Here is a 14,557-nt window from a genome sequence, read left to right as displayed (position 1 = left end):
TCCTGTCGTTCTTGCGCGTACGCGGGACAAACGCACAGACTGTGAGTTTATGAAATGACGGTAGCTACTCCTGGTCAGCCCATTGCTATCCGACGTGCTGGGGCATCCTGATGATATAAAATTGCAACTTGAAAAACAAACTTCACACTCATATCTGGCACAAGTTTACAGCTGCAATAACAAAATAAATTGCGGCCGAAATGTGTTCTTAAACAACTGACACTAAGGCAAATCGCCTATGGTGTATTCGCATTGCTTAGCCTACACCTGATCATTCACACATTTTCTCAGTTGTGAGTCTTGTGGAGAACATCAAACGGGGTGCTTGACGAGGTATCGTGAGCGTAGTCACGATGCCTCGGCATACCACGATAACGCGTAGTCACGATATCTCGGGATATCACGGCAAATTGTCGTGTCGCAAAAATATATGATTGCAACGTGATATTTATACTAGCGGTCTACACGCTGGATTTAGCTGTCTGCACGCTATCATAGAAAGCTTCAGCTCGGGTCTGGCTTCTATATCCTTCATTGTAAAAAAAAAAAAAAAAAAAAAAAAAAAAAAAAAAAACAGCGGAAAAAAGCACATACAAAAAAAATGGAAACAGACTCACGCAAAACGAGCGCTGACTATCAACTCGAGAAATATTCAAAAATCGGGGGAAATACAAAGATGACAAGTATCAGATGTTTTTGAGTGCTTCTTCAGTCGATTGCCAACCCTCGCGCTGCATGTGTTGGTCTGATCACACTTTAGTTTGCTTGTTTTCTTCATCTTTTCGTGCTGTTTCATTTTACGACGAATTCCGTACATATACTTGGTCATTAAGCTGCATCTTTAGGTCTTAATCCTATATCCCTATTCGAACATACGTGAAATGTAGAAATTATTCTGTTTAGGCCAACCACTGCACCAATCTCACTGTACGTTCCTGCGCTTAAGAAAAAAAAACATATTTTAGTGCCTAAAAATCGCCGAATTTCAATTTAGGCGGTCGAATATGTCGCAGTTCTCCAGAGAGCACCTTATAAAGCAAAAGTCTCACACCAGCGTCAGGCATATGGCCGCATACATCGTGCACAGACCGCATACATTGTGCTCGATTCACACGGGCCGAACTGTAGCGTGTCGGGTGTGGTGTTGGTACAGAAATATGCGAGTCTTCGAAACTTCAAGGAAGGAATAGAAATGCACGGGAAGACCGCGCAGTTAAACCACGTGCACAGCCTTGAATATGCCACTCCCATTAGAGCGTCATTTAATCGTCACAATATTCGCCATCATTCTTGCCGGCACTTCCTTGCTCTAACGCTGTGTGTCGGGTACTTAGCTGTCAGAAACGAAACACCTGAGTACCTGTAGCATTCATCCAGGAAAGCCAACCGCATTAACCGGCAGCGGGAGTTTCCTCCAAGCAGTGATGCTCTTATATAACAGGGCGTCTGGCCGGACATTGCTTGGGCCAGTTTTACCGGTCGGTGTCCGACGATGGGGTTCGAACCCAGCGCTTCTCGTAGCCGAGCACAACGCACACGACCTAGGAGAAGGAAAACGCTCAAGCTAATGCTGATGATTGTTTTGTTAAATAAAGTTATAACCATAAACGACGTAACTTTTCGCAAGCGGGAATGACTTCTCGGGCAGTATATACAGAGTGTTTCAGCGAACACTTTCAAAAATTTTTAAAGGTTGCCTGTGCCAGATAGCACATTTCTAGTTCGTGAGCTGATCTATTCGAAGAGGCGGATAATACTTGCACAAATAATTGAAATGAATAATCATCAAATTAAAAAAAATCAACCATGAATGTTTTAGCTAATTACCTTATGACCTATATTAAAATTTACAAATTCTAGCCATGGAGTTCGCAAGGCGGATCCACTTGGAACGAATTTTCAAGATGACACCAGTTTCGAGATGTTTATTCCGGGACTTTGCGGAGAAATGCATCGGCGTTCTAGTTACTTTTGTGCTTCAATGCATCAAACGACGTTTTGTTCATGAAGTAACTGGAACGCCAATGCATTTCTCCGCAAAGTTCGGGAATTAATTTGTCTAAAGTGGTGTCATCCTGAAAATTCCTTCCAAGTGGAAGTGTAATTTAAGGCTCAGTTATTGCCAGCTCAGAAGTTTTAGGAGGTCCAGCTTTCAGAGGTAATGTGTGCTTCTTTTGTCATTGTTTTTTCGTAGTTTAAAACTTGATCGCACTTGGTTCCAATTCTTTGGCGATTTTGGCATCCTCCATGAAATATTTCAAGGCTTGAACCAATATTTGCAACCGTCAGTAAAGGTGCGTTTGTTTGTGTTTGTTTAATGCAATAAACTTGAATCAAGGCGGTTATGAAGCGGTTGTATAATATAAAATTGTCTGCGTTTATGAACATATTCGAATAGAAAAACCAGCGCTTGCACTAGTGGCGCAAGGCTAAAGAAATAGCGGAGCTGATTGGCACCTAGCTGGTCCTGGCCTTACGGGTTATGCTTTTTCGGAATTTATTTATTATTGATCTATTATCGATTAGATATTGATTGGCTATTGATTGGCTATCGATTGGCTATCGCAAGGTGAAGCGAGGCGCAGCTGGGTGCAGTGACGTCATCACTAAGCGAGTTTTTGCGAACGCTACGCGGGGAAACGAAAAGCTTAAACAGCTCCGCTGTTAAAGGTGGATTCACACGACCGGACGGAGGAGGAATTTTCGCAGCGGATGGCGTATCACGTGTCGCGCGCGTCATCAAAAAGTGCCGCCCTCGCCTAGTCCGGGCTCCTCCGCTCGCAGTCCGGATTGAAAATGCTCGCCGGTATTTCCATCCGTCCGTTTGGCGGTCGTCTGACGTCAATTTAGCGTAGTCATCGTCAAATCTGTCAATATTGGACAGATTGGCGTGGATACGATGGCGTGTCGTCGGCTTGAAGCCACGTGTGTTGTGGTTGTGCAGCAGTGACCGCACGTGCTTTTGCTGGGGTGCAGCCAGAAACGCGAGTCATGGTTGCGCGCGCATTTCTATTTACTAAGACCGCGCAGCCTGCGTGACCTCAACATGAGTGAGGTGCACAAGAAAACGCCAAGTGACGAGGCAACCATCACTTTTTTTGCTCTTGTTGGGGGATTCACAGCGCTATGGAATATAGAGCATGCCGAGTATGCAAACATGCAGATGCTAATAAGCGTTGGAGTCGAGAGTAAGCACGCGGATTCCGCAAACGGCGGTCCGGCTGTGCGAATGTGACCCAACTAGGCTGCGCCGGATTCAAGTGCTGACGTCACTGTTCGTCCGCGGAGCAGGCGGGATTTTGCCCTCGCGTGTGTATCCACCTTAAAAATATATGCCGCGGAACGACATATCCCGTCATCCCACATAGACACAGCGCATTCTATGTCAGATTTGTGTGTTCCCGTAAGTCGTATAGAATATTAAAGCTACGCGGCCTTTCGCTCCCGCCCCCCCTCCCCCGCGCCGTCTGGAAGAAATCGATATTTACCTTGTACCTTCCGGGCTTTTGAGCTCACCCAAGAATGCAAATCAATGCCCTTACCTCAGTTACCTGTCTCAATTTCTGAGCCACGGAGATAATGATTGCATGCGCATTACTTCAGGCGTCCCCTTCACGGTCAACAAGCACTGCATTTGGAGGTCGTAGCACTTCGCACATCGACAAACGAGCAACACAAGTTGAATGCCTTCTCAGGCTGGCTGCCTTCTTAACCACTAGATTGGGGTCTATGTGCGGGTACTGCATAGGCGTTACGCAGCGCTTCGTGAGTCACCAAGGGATCTGAAAGGAAAAGAAACAATATAATGTGGTATTACACAATTCGTTCTTAGGGGTTTCGCATTGTTCTGCCAAGCGTTGTCTTTATCCTTCGCAGTGAAGTGTTTACTCTATTTAATCATGCAAGGAAAGACGCTCTTGAATAGAGCGGGGCCAATGTTCGTGCAAAGGTCACACCTCTGCAATCGCTGTGAAAAGGCACTTCTTTCCTTTAGGAACGCCCACTTTGCCGAAAGGGACTGGCTGTTTTTATTTTTATTTTCTCTTGGGCCGCCCCTGCAAAACGCCGGCTCAAGGTTGGTCACGTGCCACGAATACTCTCATGCTATCATAATGTCACTGTACTCCGCACCGTTTTAAATTTGAACACGTTAAAAGCTGTAAGCCAACGGTCATGCCCTGGAAGGGCCAGAAAGATGCCAATATTAAGCCTTAAACACATTCCATAGGGAATGTCAGCGTATGAGCAATCTCTGCACATCCTAGTATGGCCTCAGCGCACTTTGAGATGTCATAAACGCGCTACGAAATGCTGGCGTAAATGAAATTATCAGAAAAAAACGTGGCTTCCCCTCAGCTATCACCATTACACCTCATTCGCTCTAAAAAGTTGACTCCCGCAGTTTTTTCGTGCGAAGCATTCTTCTCCGAGTCAGGCCACTGTTTGGCGGGCGAATCTGTTTCGCCGCCCGGCGTGGAGGCGTAGCTAGTGGCTTGGGCGTTGCGCTACTAAGCACGAGAGCGCGGGATCCAATCCTGGCCGCGGCTGTCGCATTTAGATGGGGACGCAATGCAAGAACGCCCGTTTACCGGGAATTGAGTGCATGTTAAACAACCCAACAATCTGGAGTCCCCCACTACGGCGTGTCTCATAATTAGATTGCGGTTCTGGCAAGTAAAACCCCAGGATTTAATTTTTTAAATTTGTTTCGCTATTTCCGCGTATGAAAGGACAAATCCCGTTGATAGTGCAGTCTAAAATCTTATATCTTGCTATTGGTGGTGGTGGTGGTGGTGGTGTTGAAGCAGGCGGGGTTAGCCTGGCATACATAGCCGCGGCAAATGTTCCGCCTGATCTTCCTTTGGGTTGAGATCAGGGGTGTGTCACCAGGTGTCGATGAGGACCGCGTCTCGCAGGAAGGCTATCAGCAGTCGTTGCGCTCTCTTCCTGATTGCTAACATTATTTCCCACTTATTATAAATATATAAACACTACAGTATATAACCTCTACACAACCGTTCGCTTCACAACAATTACATTATTCGTGGAACTATTCTCTACAAATCATGAATGATTCGCATTACGTAGACGTCAACTAAAGTTCAGCCTGCTAATTTTTAAATTATTTTTTTTACAAACAAACAAATTGTTATGGGCTATAACACTGTCGATTAGAACGCTTTCGCACTGCCGCTTTGAGATTAATAGAGATGCCACAAGCAGAGGTCACAAAGTCGTTCGTCCGCGCGGCTTCAGTGACCAATTCTGTCTATTCATTCTTCTGTGCTCTGCTCTCATTGGCAAGAAAACGGTTGCACACTTAAGCAGTAGGAAAATTGCAGTGTTCTTGCTTGCTTTGCTTTGCTTTGCCTTGCTTGACTGATTGCTTGTTCGCTTGCTAGCGCTTGTCAGTGACTCGTAAACTTTGTATTTTACATAAGATATTTTACTCTACGATGATCACCCTCAGAAATACAATACATTAGCACCCCCCCCCCCCCCCCCAGCATACACCACAATAAATCAGTCAATAAATTAATCAGTCCTAATCGCAGTGCAACCGTCAATGCCTTTGGAGGTTCGCTTTCATAACAACAGTGAGATTAGTAGAACTGCACCAAGGAAAAGCTGCGATATGAGATTAAGTGGTGTCCAAACATGTCCTTGGAATTAACGCATGCATGGTTCTGACGCAACCTTATTTCTCACGGGTCTCTAACCAAAAAAAAAAAAAAAAACGCTTGCTTTTAAGGAACAAGAATATAGTTGACTGCATTTCCTAGAAAGTCAAATAAGCTTAGCACGCTTAGCACTCACACAATCCTTCAGACGCACGCATTTAAAGCACGCGGAAACTATTTCACCGTGTTCCCTTGAGAGGCAAAAATAAGAAGCGTCCTAACACGCTGCCTTATTTTTTTATTTTCCTTTCAAGAGATAAGGAAATCACCGCCAGCTTAAACCAAAGAGCTTCCCCAACACAGAGACACCTCAACCTAACTTCTAAACTAGGAGCATTTTGTGCCACTGCTCTTAGCGGCGTCTCACGATAATTACTAAGAATTTAAGAATCCCCGCAGGTATAACGATGTGATAGCTCAATTGGCAGCGGAGCTACGCAACGCGCGTAACACTTCTCTCGCATTCCTTTCCGTCGTCTTATTGAGCAAAGTGCGTGTGCCGTATTTCTTTTTTCTTCATCGTTATTTTCCTTTTTTCTCACCCAGACATTTGACATCGCACACGCCGTAGCATACCAATAGCGTCCTACCAATAGCATCGCACATACCAATAGTGCCCAGCTAAAACGGGTTACGTTTACATCTCCTTTTCATTTGTTTCGAGAAGCCCAAAAACCGGATCCACGTACACGGTCGCGTAACTGTTCACGCCCGTCCGAGCGCCTGCCGGAGCCGGTAGTGCCGCCGCAAAGCGCCCCTGTCTGACGCACGACGACGCGCACCGTGGCGTGCGGTCGTCGGCGCTGAACCGGATCGGAGCGCGCCGGCCGCAGGAAACAGCGCCGACGCACGCCGACGCTGTCGCCCGCGAGGAAGCGAGGCCAATTAGCGCGGCGGCGCGGCGGCTGCGCTCATCACGTGGAGGCGCACGGGGCGCGCTGAGCCGCGCATGTTGTGCCCCATGCGGTTTCTCCTTGTAGCCGGAACAGAGCGTACGCCTCTCGTTACGTGCACTGCTGGCAGCGGTGACATCACGGTTCTCGGTTTCCTTCTCCTAAGTTGTTCTCGTGGCATCCTGCAGTGGCTGAAACGTGACACAGCAGAGCAATTAGGATTGAACGAAGTTGACGTCAGACAATGAAAACGTTGCCTGGCAGACAGTGCTTTCGTATAATGCGTCTTGGCAGCAATGCATAGTAAACACGGAGCAGCTATACAAGGAAGGGAAAGTCGCTGCATTTGCTAGCTGGTCTCCTTTTCTTTATTTTATGGGGTTTTACGTGCCAAAACCACGATCTGATTATGAGGCACGCCGTAATGGGGGACTCCGGAAATTTCGACCACCTGGGGTTCTTTAATGTGAACCTAAATCAAAGTACACGGGTGTTTCGCATTTCGCCCCCATCGAAATGCGGCCGCCGTGGCCGGGATTCGATCCCGCGCCCTCGTGCTCAGCAGCCCAACACCATAGGTACTGAGTAATCACGGCGGGTAGTTATTCATATACCAACACGAGCTTGCTGCTCGTGTTGGTATACGAATAAACCAGCGCAGAAAGCGAATAATATGCACGGTGAGCAAAGGATTGGAGAGGGCAAGAGGGGGGCCATTGTTTTTCCCAGATCCCCGCGCCATCCTCGATGCTCGGAAAAGGAAGGAAGACGAAGAACAGAGACCGACGTCGAATTAACCCGCCATGTTACCAACGATAAGTTCAAGCTGTTTGTCGTGGTGAGTGGACAATGAACTACGGGAGTTCAGCGCAACGCGCCGCTAATACCTAAATACGTTATAACGTCACCAAATGCCCCCCCCCCCCCCCCCCCCTACCATCCACACTCCCCTAACCAACAAACCGGTCACAGACAGTCGTTCATGGTTGAGCACTCGGCGAGCCCCTTCAACATCAATCTCTGCTCGTCCTCATCCTCCCCTTTCCAATCACTCATGCGAGCGAAGGTTGCATCAATATGTTTATCTTCGCAGCCATCATTTCCTTATTGCGAGAATGCGTGCGTCGGGCTCTTCACGCGACGCAGCGGCTGTTTCCTGCGCCTGCACTCACGAACCGGCCCAGATATCTCAACTTGACCAAGATGCCACATTGTCAGTCTTCTCAACAGCCGTTCACGCTTTAATCAGAGCAGGAAACGAGTGCACTCACAATCCTGTCTTTTTGAAGCGTGAAAGAGAAACTTTATTCGATTTCCTAAACCGGTGGCATATGACCACGTAGTGCCGAAGTATGTTGGAGCTTGTGTCCGAACATCCCCGTCGTTCTTATAACCCCTATAAGAACGCTATCGATGTTAGAGCGAGAGAGAGAGAAAGCTTACTGATAAGAAGGGCAGCGTGGTTGGACTAAGGTGAAATCTTCTCGCCAGCTATTACGCGTTGGAAAAAAGCGAATAGCAGCATGATGTGCGGCGATGAGGACCGAGGGAAGAAGCCAAGTCCATAACAGAGACCGCACACAAGCGGTTATTTCGTTAACAATGCAACAGATGAAAGCGCTAGCGTGAGGCGGTATTCAATAACAACGCGTCGATGTCATCGTCGCAAAAGTAGGGTGATTCGAATAGTGAAATTTCCGCATCGAACACAAATATTCGAGAAAAACGACTCCAAAATATCGAATTGAGTAAAGAATATAATCGCATGTCCGAAGCAACATCAAATACGAAGTTTACGCGGAGTCTGTTTGGTAAATAAAAAGAAATGTCCGATGATTTCGATACTACGTAAAGCGAAACATTTCGCGATATATTGTGGCAAATAATTTGAGACTGAAATAACCGCACCGACGGGCAGTGGGCCAGTTCCGTCTGCGCCTTTGCAGAGGCAAGGTCAGTATGGGAACGCAGGCATGATTTGCGGCATCGGAGCCAACGACGACGATGAAGGCACGAGAAGTGGCACAAGCGCGTTCGCGCGGTTACGCCGAGGGACGCCGACGCTCATCCCAGGAACGGGCGCCTAATAGCTGCGCTCTAAAAATGAATCAGGCTTATATACTTCCATGACAACATCGCTCTTTTTATCCCCCCCCCCCCCCCCCGCTCTTCCCCAGTGTAGAGTATACGCAGGCCAGAGCAAACTAACGCTCAAGCCGACCTCTCTGCCTTTCTTCAAATAAACCTCTCTCTCTCTCTCCATGACAATATTATTGTCAGTTAGACGCAAGCATAACTAAGGAGCATGTAGATGATAAACAACCGCTGTCAACTATCTGGGGCACCACAGCAATGGCTGTATTGAAACAGTGTAACAGAATGTTAACAGATGCACGTACAGTGGGGTGTTCGCTGAAGTAGAGAAGTGTGTTACTAAAGCATCGCACATTGTTTTAAAGGGACGCAAACATGGTGAGACTGGGCAAATAATAAATCGGGACAAATTCGTATATAATTCGGATATACATTTTGTAACAATAGGCTGGCAAAAAGCTAGTCATTATTATTGAACGACTGGAAATTAATGAGTATGAGTTATGTCCCGTGTACTCACCCAAGAATTGATGCCCTTGCGCAAGAACCGCAGCTATCCTGCTGCAGAATCATTCGAAACAGTCCTCAAACACATCGTTCTGTCTCGCTCGAGGTTCCGATAATTGTTTCTATCCCTCATACATTCGGAAGAAACGAATATTTGACAACTTCGAATACTTGATTCTCGAATCGAACACGAATCGAATAGCAGGACCATTCGATTCGTATTCGAAATTTCGAATACTCGCACCCTCCTACGCAGAAGCCATAAATTTCGAAACGATTATTTTCCAAGACCGCAACTCCCTTTTGTGTCCTGCGATTACCGCACCGTTTTAAACAGTACAGAGGGTTCGAGGGAGGGCCGATGTGGATTTATTTTTCCGAGAGAGACGGATTGACAGGTTTCATCCGGCGCAGCCCCCGCGAGGAGCTGTTCGTGTGCCGTTTCTTCCTCGATTTCTCGCGCCGTTTGCAATGTTGGGCGCATGACTCCACTCATTTTCCTTATTTCGCTTCCGACGCACAAACGCCACAAAACGCAAACTGCACGCTCACCTGCGTAACGCCGCAGCTCTGCGCGCTGAACCGGCAAGTTCCGCGCGACTCCGCCAGACACCGGAAGATGTCGCTCTCGTCACGAGCGCCCAGAGGTTCATGTCTGACGCCGAGCGCCATCAGGGCGTCCTCGGAGCGAATGACGTCGTTAAAGCGGCAAGGCCAGATCAACGCGTTGTGTCAACAAAAACCACCACCCTACGCGCAGAGTGAACGGTATTGCGCTGAAAGCGTGGACACCCTGTGTCGGATATACCTATATATTATTTAGTGAAAGTTCTTGCGCCAAAAGCGCGTGAATCCCCTGTGGGACACACCCGTACTATATTTCACGGAGTCGTGGAAACAAAAGGTTCGGTGCGTCGTTATATTTTACTTGCGAGGCTACGTAAGGGAATCGGTCCAGAGTGCACGCGTCAAACATGCTGAGCATTCAGAAGCAAGAGTCACACGCACACGTTGCTATACTCTGTGTAGCAACAGCAGTAGCTGGATTAGAAGTCGTGTGAGGCCACTATCGCTAGCGACACAGAACTTCACCAACAATGACAGGAAACTTTCTCAGTTGGTTTACTATATTTACTATGCACGGTGTATGAGAGATAATTCTGTTATAGTCTGGAGTAAGCGCATGGTTCACAACACAGCGCCTATATTAAATTTCTAGTTATTTGCGCAAACTCATTTGTCTCGTACTGCGGGAAGGGTTGATGATGATGTTCATGATGACATCGTCCAAACTGGACCAATCGGATCTTGCACAACGAAAAGAGAACGTTCCTATGTTTTCTTCAATTTATATGCGTACTCCCTAGCTATGTGCGCCATTTTTTTTTTCTAAAGATAAAGTATAGCAAGCGTTGATTTCCACAAAACCTACGACGGAATCTGCAGGACGGCATTTCGCATTCGCGCTTGCAGTTGATGCAGGGTCTATGATGATTACTTTTATTGGCGCAATGGCCATTTATGGCCAAAGAGTGTCAGACACATGGGTAAGAATGAGTTTCAATGGGACGTGAGTTGCGGATGTAGTATGGCTGTAAAAAGGCAAAAAAATGTTGTAGGATTCATCGCGCTTTGTTCACCAATCAAATATGAGTAACTCAGAACAGGCACGGAGAAGGAAGATGCAAGACGAACAGCGCAACAATGTCGTATACTGAAAGGGCCGAACGGCAGCCTTTGTCATGGTTCAATAACCCTGCTCCTCAGAGCTGACTTAAATGCTGAAGTCAGCTAATGGGGGTCGGAACACTTCCTACCTATAAAGAGACAACCTGAGCGCATTCGCGCCAACACACTGTTGTGCCATTTGAGACTTCCTATTAAATAATTTCCTAAAAATGGCACACTGACACAGTCAACTGAGAAGCTTGCCATGTGTAACGGTGAACGCAGATACAATGTGTTTTTGTAGCAGGAAACAATATTGGATTTTGCCGGTACGAAGCACAAACTCCGAGCGGAAGCTATGAAGGACACTCTTCGGGCCAATACATATATGTGCTGCACGCTTGATAAGAAATACAGGTAATCTGGAATGCTCTTATGGCACGCGATCACCGGTCGGGAGATAAGCTCACTCCAATCTGGCTATGCAAACATCGTCGTACTGAACGTCTCTCAGATAATGGATTGCGGTACGACGTTCGAGGGTGAAAACGACGTCCGCACGCATGACTGTTCAGCTTACTGGTTTAATTCAAGCTGTCCGCATGCTTAATTGCAACAGATACTCTTGCCTTGCTTTTTTTTTTTTTTTTTTTTTTTTTTTTTAGAGCGAAAGGTGTACTACGCCATGTCTAAGCGTCACAGCTGCGCTCGCTCGGAGCCTCGCTGCTGCGGTACCACGTGACTAGGCGAGGGTTTAAAGGGACACTAAAGAGAAAGCGGAAGTTGAGCTTTGATAGGTAGTTTATCCTTTCGCAATCACAGACATACCATTCTTACGGCGAACAGTTGTTTAATAAGCGAGAAAATATCGAAAAACTGAAGGATAGGTGCTGACGCCCCTTCGAATTCCCCGCACTACACGTTCGTGATGTCGGAGATCACAAACGCAGGCCGGTCGCGATTTATCGAGAGCGATTTATCGCTGTTAATAAAACGCAAAATGAAATACACCTTAAACATACATAAACAGCATTTGCCAACTTTTTAAACCGTTTCAAGCGAGGAAGTACAAGTTTCGCGCAAAATTAAATAAATAAAGACATGGCATGACGCTACATCCGGTCATGATAGTTTCGTTTTTGCTCCACGCATCATCGCGTGCGCCTGTTCCTGTCTACAGTGTTTGGTTGCGTGTTGTGTGGCTCGAAAAACGTTGACTTCGCGGGAAACAGACAGAAAATGCCTCGTGTGTGTAGTGTTGAGGACTGTATAAACGGCCCAAGGCGCTTGCTCAGGGGCAGCGGCAGTGTTGACCCGATTGTGTCCTTTCATGTGGTGCCGCGTGATGAGCCCCGGCTCCCCGGCGTTCGCAATGACTCAGTGTTCTGCCGATGATAAAACGGCAAAAGAGCCAGAAAAACCGATGGTGTGCTCTCTGCATTTCTCGCCCTCGGATTATGTATATAATCCTGCCCACGGAAAGTATCTTGGCGTGCCCCAGAGGTCAGTCCTTTCTCGAGCAGCTGTTCCCTTAATGAGGCCTTCATCAAACCCCCTACAGGTGCCCCCAACGTTACTAGAACTGGTGTCCCTGCAGCAGCAAACTGGCGGCTCGGTGAGTGTTGAATGTCATTAAGTAAAGCCACGAAAAAAACCATACCGAGTACGCGCGCAACTTTCTGCGCTTGTTATGTCGGGAACATCGTCGCCTGGCGGACCGGACGCCTCGCGTTCCGTCGACGAAAATGAAGCTCTGCTTTCCGCCGGCGCGGCCGGCGGCTCACCGCCATCGCACGCGGAAACACCTACCGCTCGAGCACGGAGGATCATTTCGCGCTCCGTTTCACTGAATATCGCTGAAATGCAGTCCTGCTTCCCTGGCGAGCTCTTCGTTGCAAGGTTCAGCGGCAGCAACAGTATCCATCGCGGCGAACGCAAACGCAGCGGCCATGCAGCCATGATGCAGCCAGCACCTCGGCCGTTTACGCAAGCGGTGACGTATGTATCATGGCGTATTCTGATTTGCTGAGAGCAATGAAATCTGTGACGACACTGCTTCAGCGCCAAATCTGGGATGAGAGAAATTGAGGAAGAGGTATTTGGTCTTTGTTTACGAATTCCTCCGCTAATAACTCATACTTTTTCCACCCAACAAAAACTGCATGCATTCCTGAAAGGTCCCTCTTTTATTCCAGCTGAACCTCCTGTTTCTCTTTAGTGTCCCTTTAACGGCTGCTTCGCCGGCGCTTGGTCCCTCGGTCTCGCCATGGATGGCGCGCTGGCTGGGCCATCTGTGCGCTCGCTGCCGCGCAAGCGACAAGCTGAAGCCAATCATCCAGTAGATATAACTAGACGACAGGCTGCGAAATCTCAAGCAAAGGCAAAGTTGGCTGCTGAAACACCGGAGCAAAGGGAGGCCGGATTAGCACGTCATAGAGAAGCTTACCAAGCGCGGAAGCGGGCATTAATGAAACACTGTGTGCATAGTCTTTGCAAAACCAAGCAAAACAGACCTTTAATTCGCTCGTGATAACTATGTTTACAAGAGTTAAACCTCAGAGCCAATTTTTTCCTATTGGTTTTTTTTTTTTTTTTTTACAAAATGCACTACTCTGTCCTAACACGTGACATCTTGATCGCTTAAGCGTGCACCTAAATCTCAGCAAACCTGTGCTTTCGCTTTCCACACACACAGGAATGCAGCCTACATGTTTTACGGATTGAACTCGCGACCTCGCGGTCAGCAGCAGAATGTTGCGAACTCTTTGTGGCAGCGTTATATGTTTTAATTCAACAGAATTGCTCAAACGCGATTCATATCAAACGTGCACCTTTAACACATAAAATGTTAGCAAAGAAAGCGTCTTTACCAACATTTTTATACACCCGGCACTTATACACCCGGCAATATTATACGCGTCACCACCTGTTCAAATTTTTCAGTAAGAGGTGTTGGTGCCGGGAAAGTAAGAAAAAAATGCCGAAAGGAGGCTGCGCGATTGCTTTATACAGGGGGGCGAAAAAAAAAAAAAAAAAGGCGTTAAACGCCGGATTCCCAAACGGAACACCGCTGCGTTCCCCGCGTTCTTTGAATGCGTAGGCGTGTCGGCGACTGTCCAATTAAGAAACGTGATGTGACTGAGGCAAGCGGCACGGCAGGTGTTTTGTGCGATGCCGCAGGGTTTTTCCTACGTCAGGGACTGTAACGAGACGACGTACGGCGCGAGCGGGCGCCGCAGACTGAGCGGCATGTCGAGGTTGGGGGCGGCGTAAGGGAAGCGGAGTAATGGAAAGCGCCGAGGAACGAAGCGAAATTGACCCGGATGCCGGTTTCATCATGAGCTTGTGGGAAAAAAGCTGAATTCATCACGCAGCGTAGGGGTGGTGGGCGTCTGAATGAAAGCAACTTTTCCTTCACTACCGTTCCTTTTTTTTTTTTTCTACCACTGTACGCTCTATCGCTTTATACTCTAACAGACGAATATAGTTTATTTATTTATTTATTTATTTATTTATTTATTTATTTATTTATTTATTTATTTATTTATTTACTACTGTTGTTCTAAAGGGAACGAAATGAGAAATACAGATCCAAAAGAGTAGTCCGCATACAGAAAAAATATTATATATGTACACGCCATTCTCATAAACCGTCACGAGTATACCGCAGATGCCACCAACTTCACAATCGTCAAGAAAGCAGCTGTCGGCACC

The sequence above is a fragment of the Dermacentor silvarum genome, chromosome 6 (genome assembly GCF_013339745.2).
Source record: "Dermacentor silvarum isolate Dsil-2018 chromosome 6, BIME_Dsil_1.4, whole genome shotgun sequence".
Lineage (NCBI taxonomy): Eukaryota > Metazoa > Arthropoda > Arachnida > Ixodida > Ixodidae > Dermacentor > Dermacentor silvarum.
The sequence above is the reverse complement of the archived record's forward strand: the minus strand, read 5'-3'. Positions refer to the sequence as shown.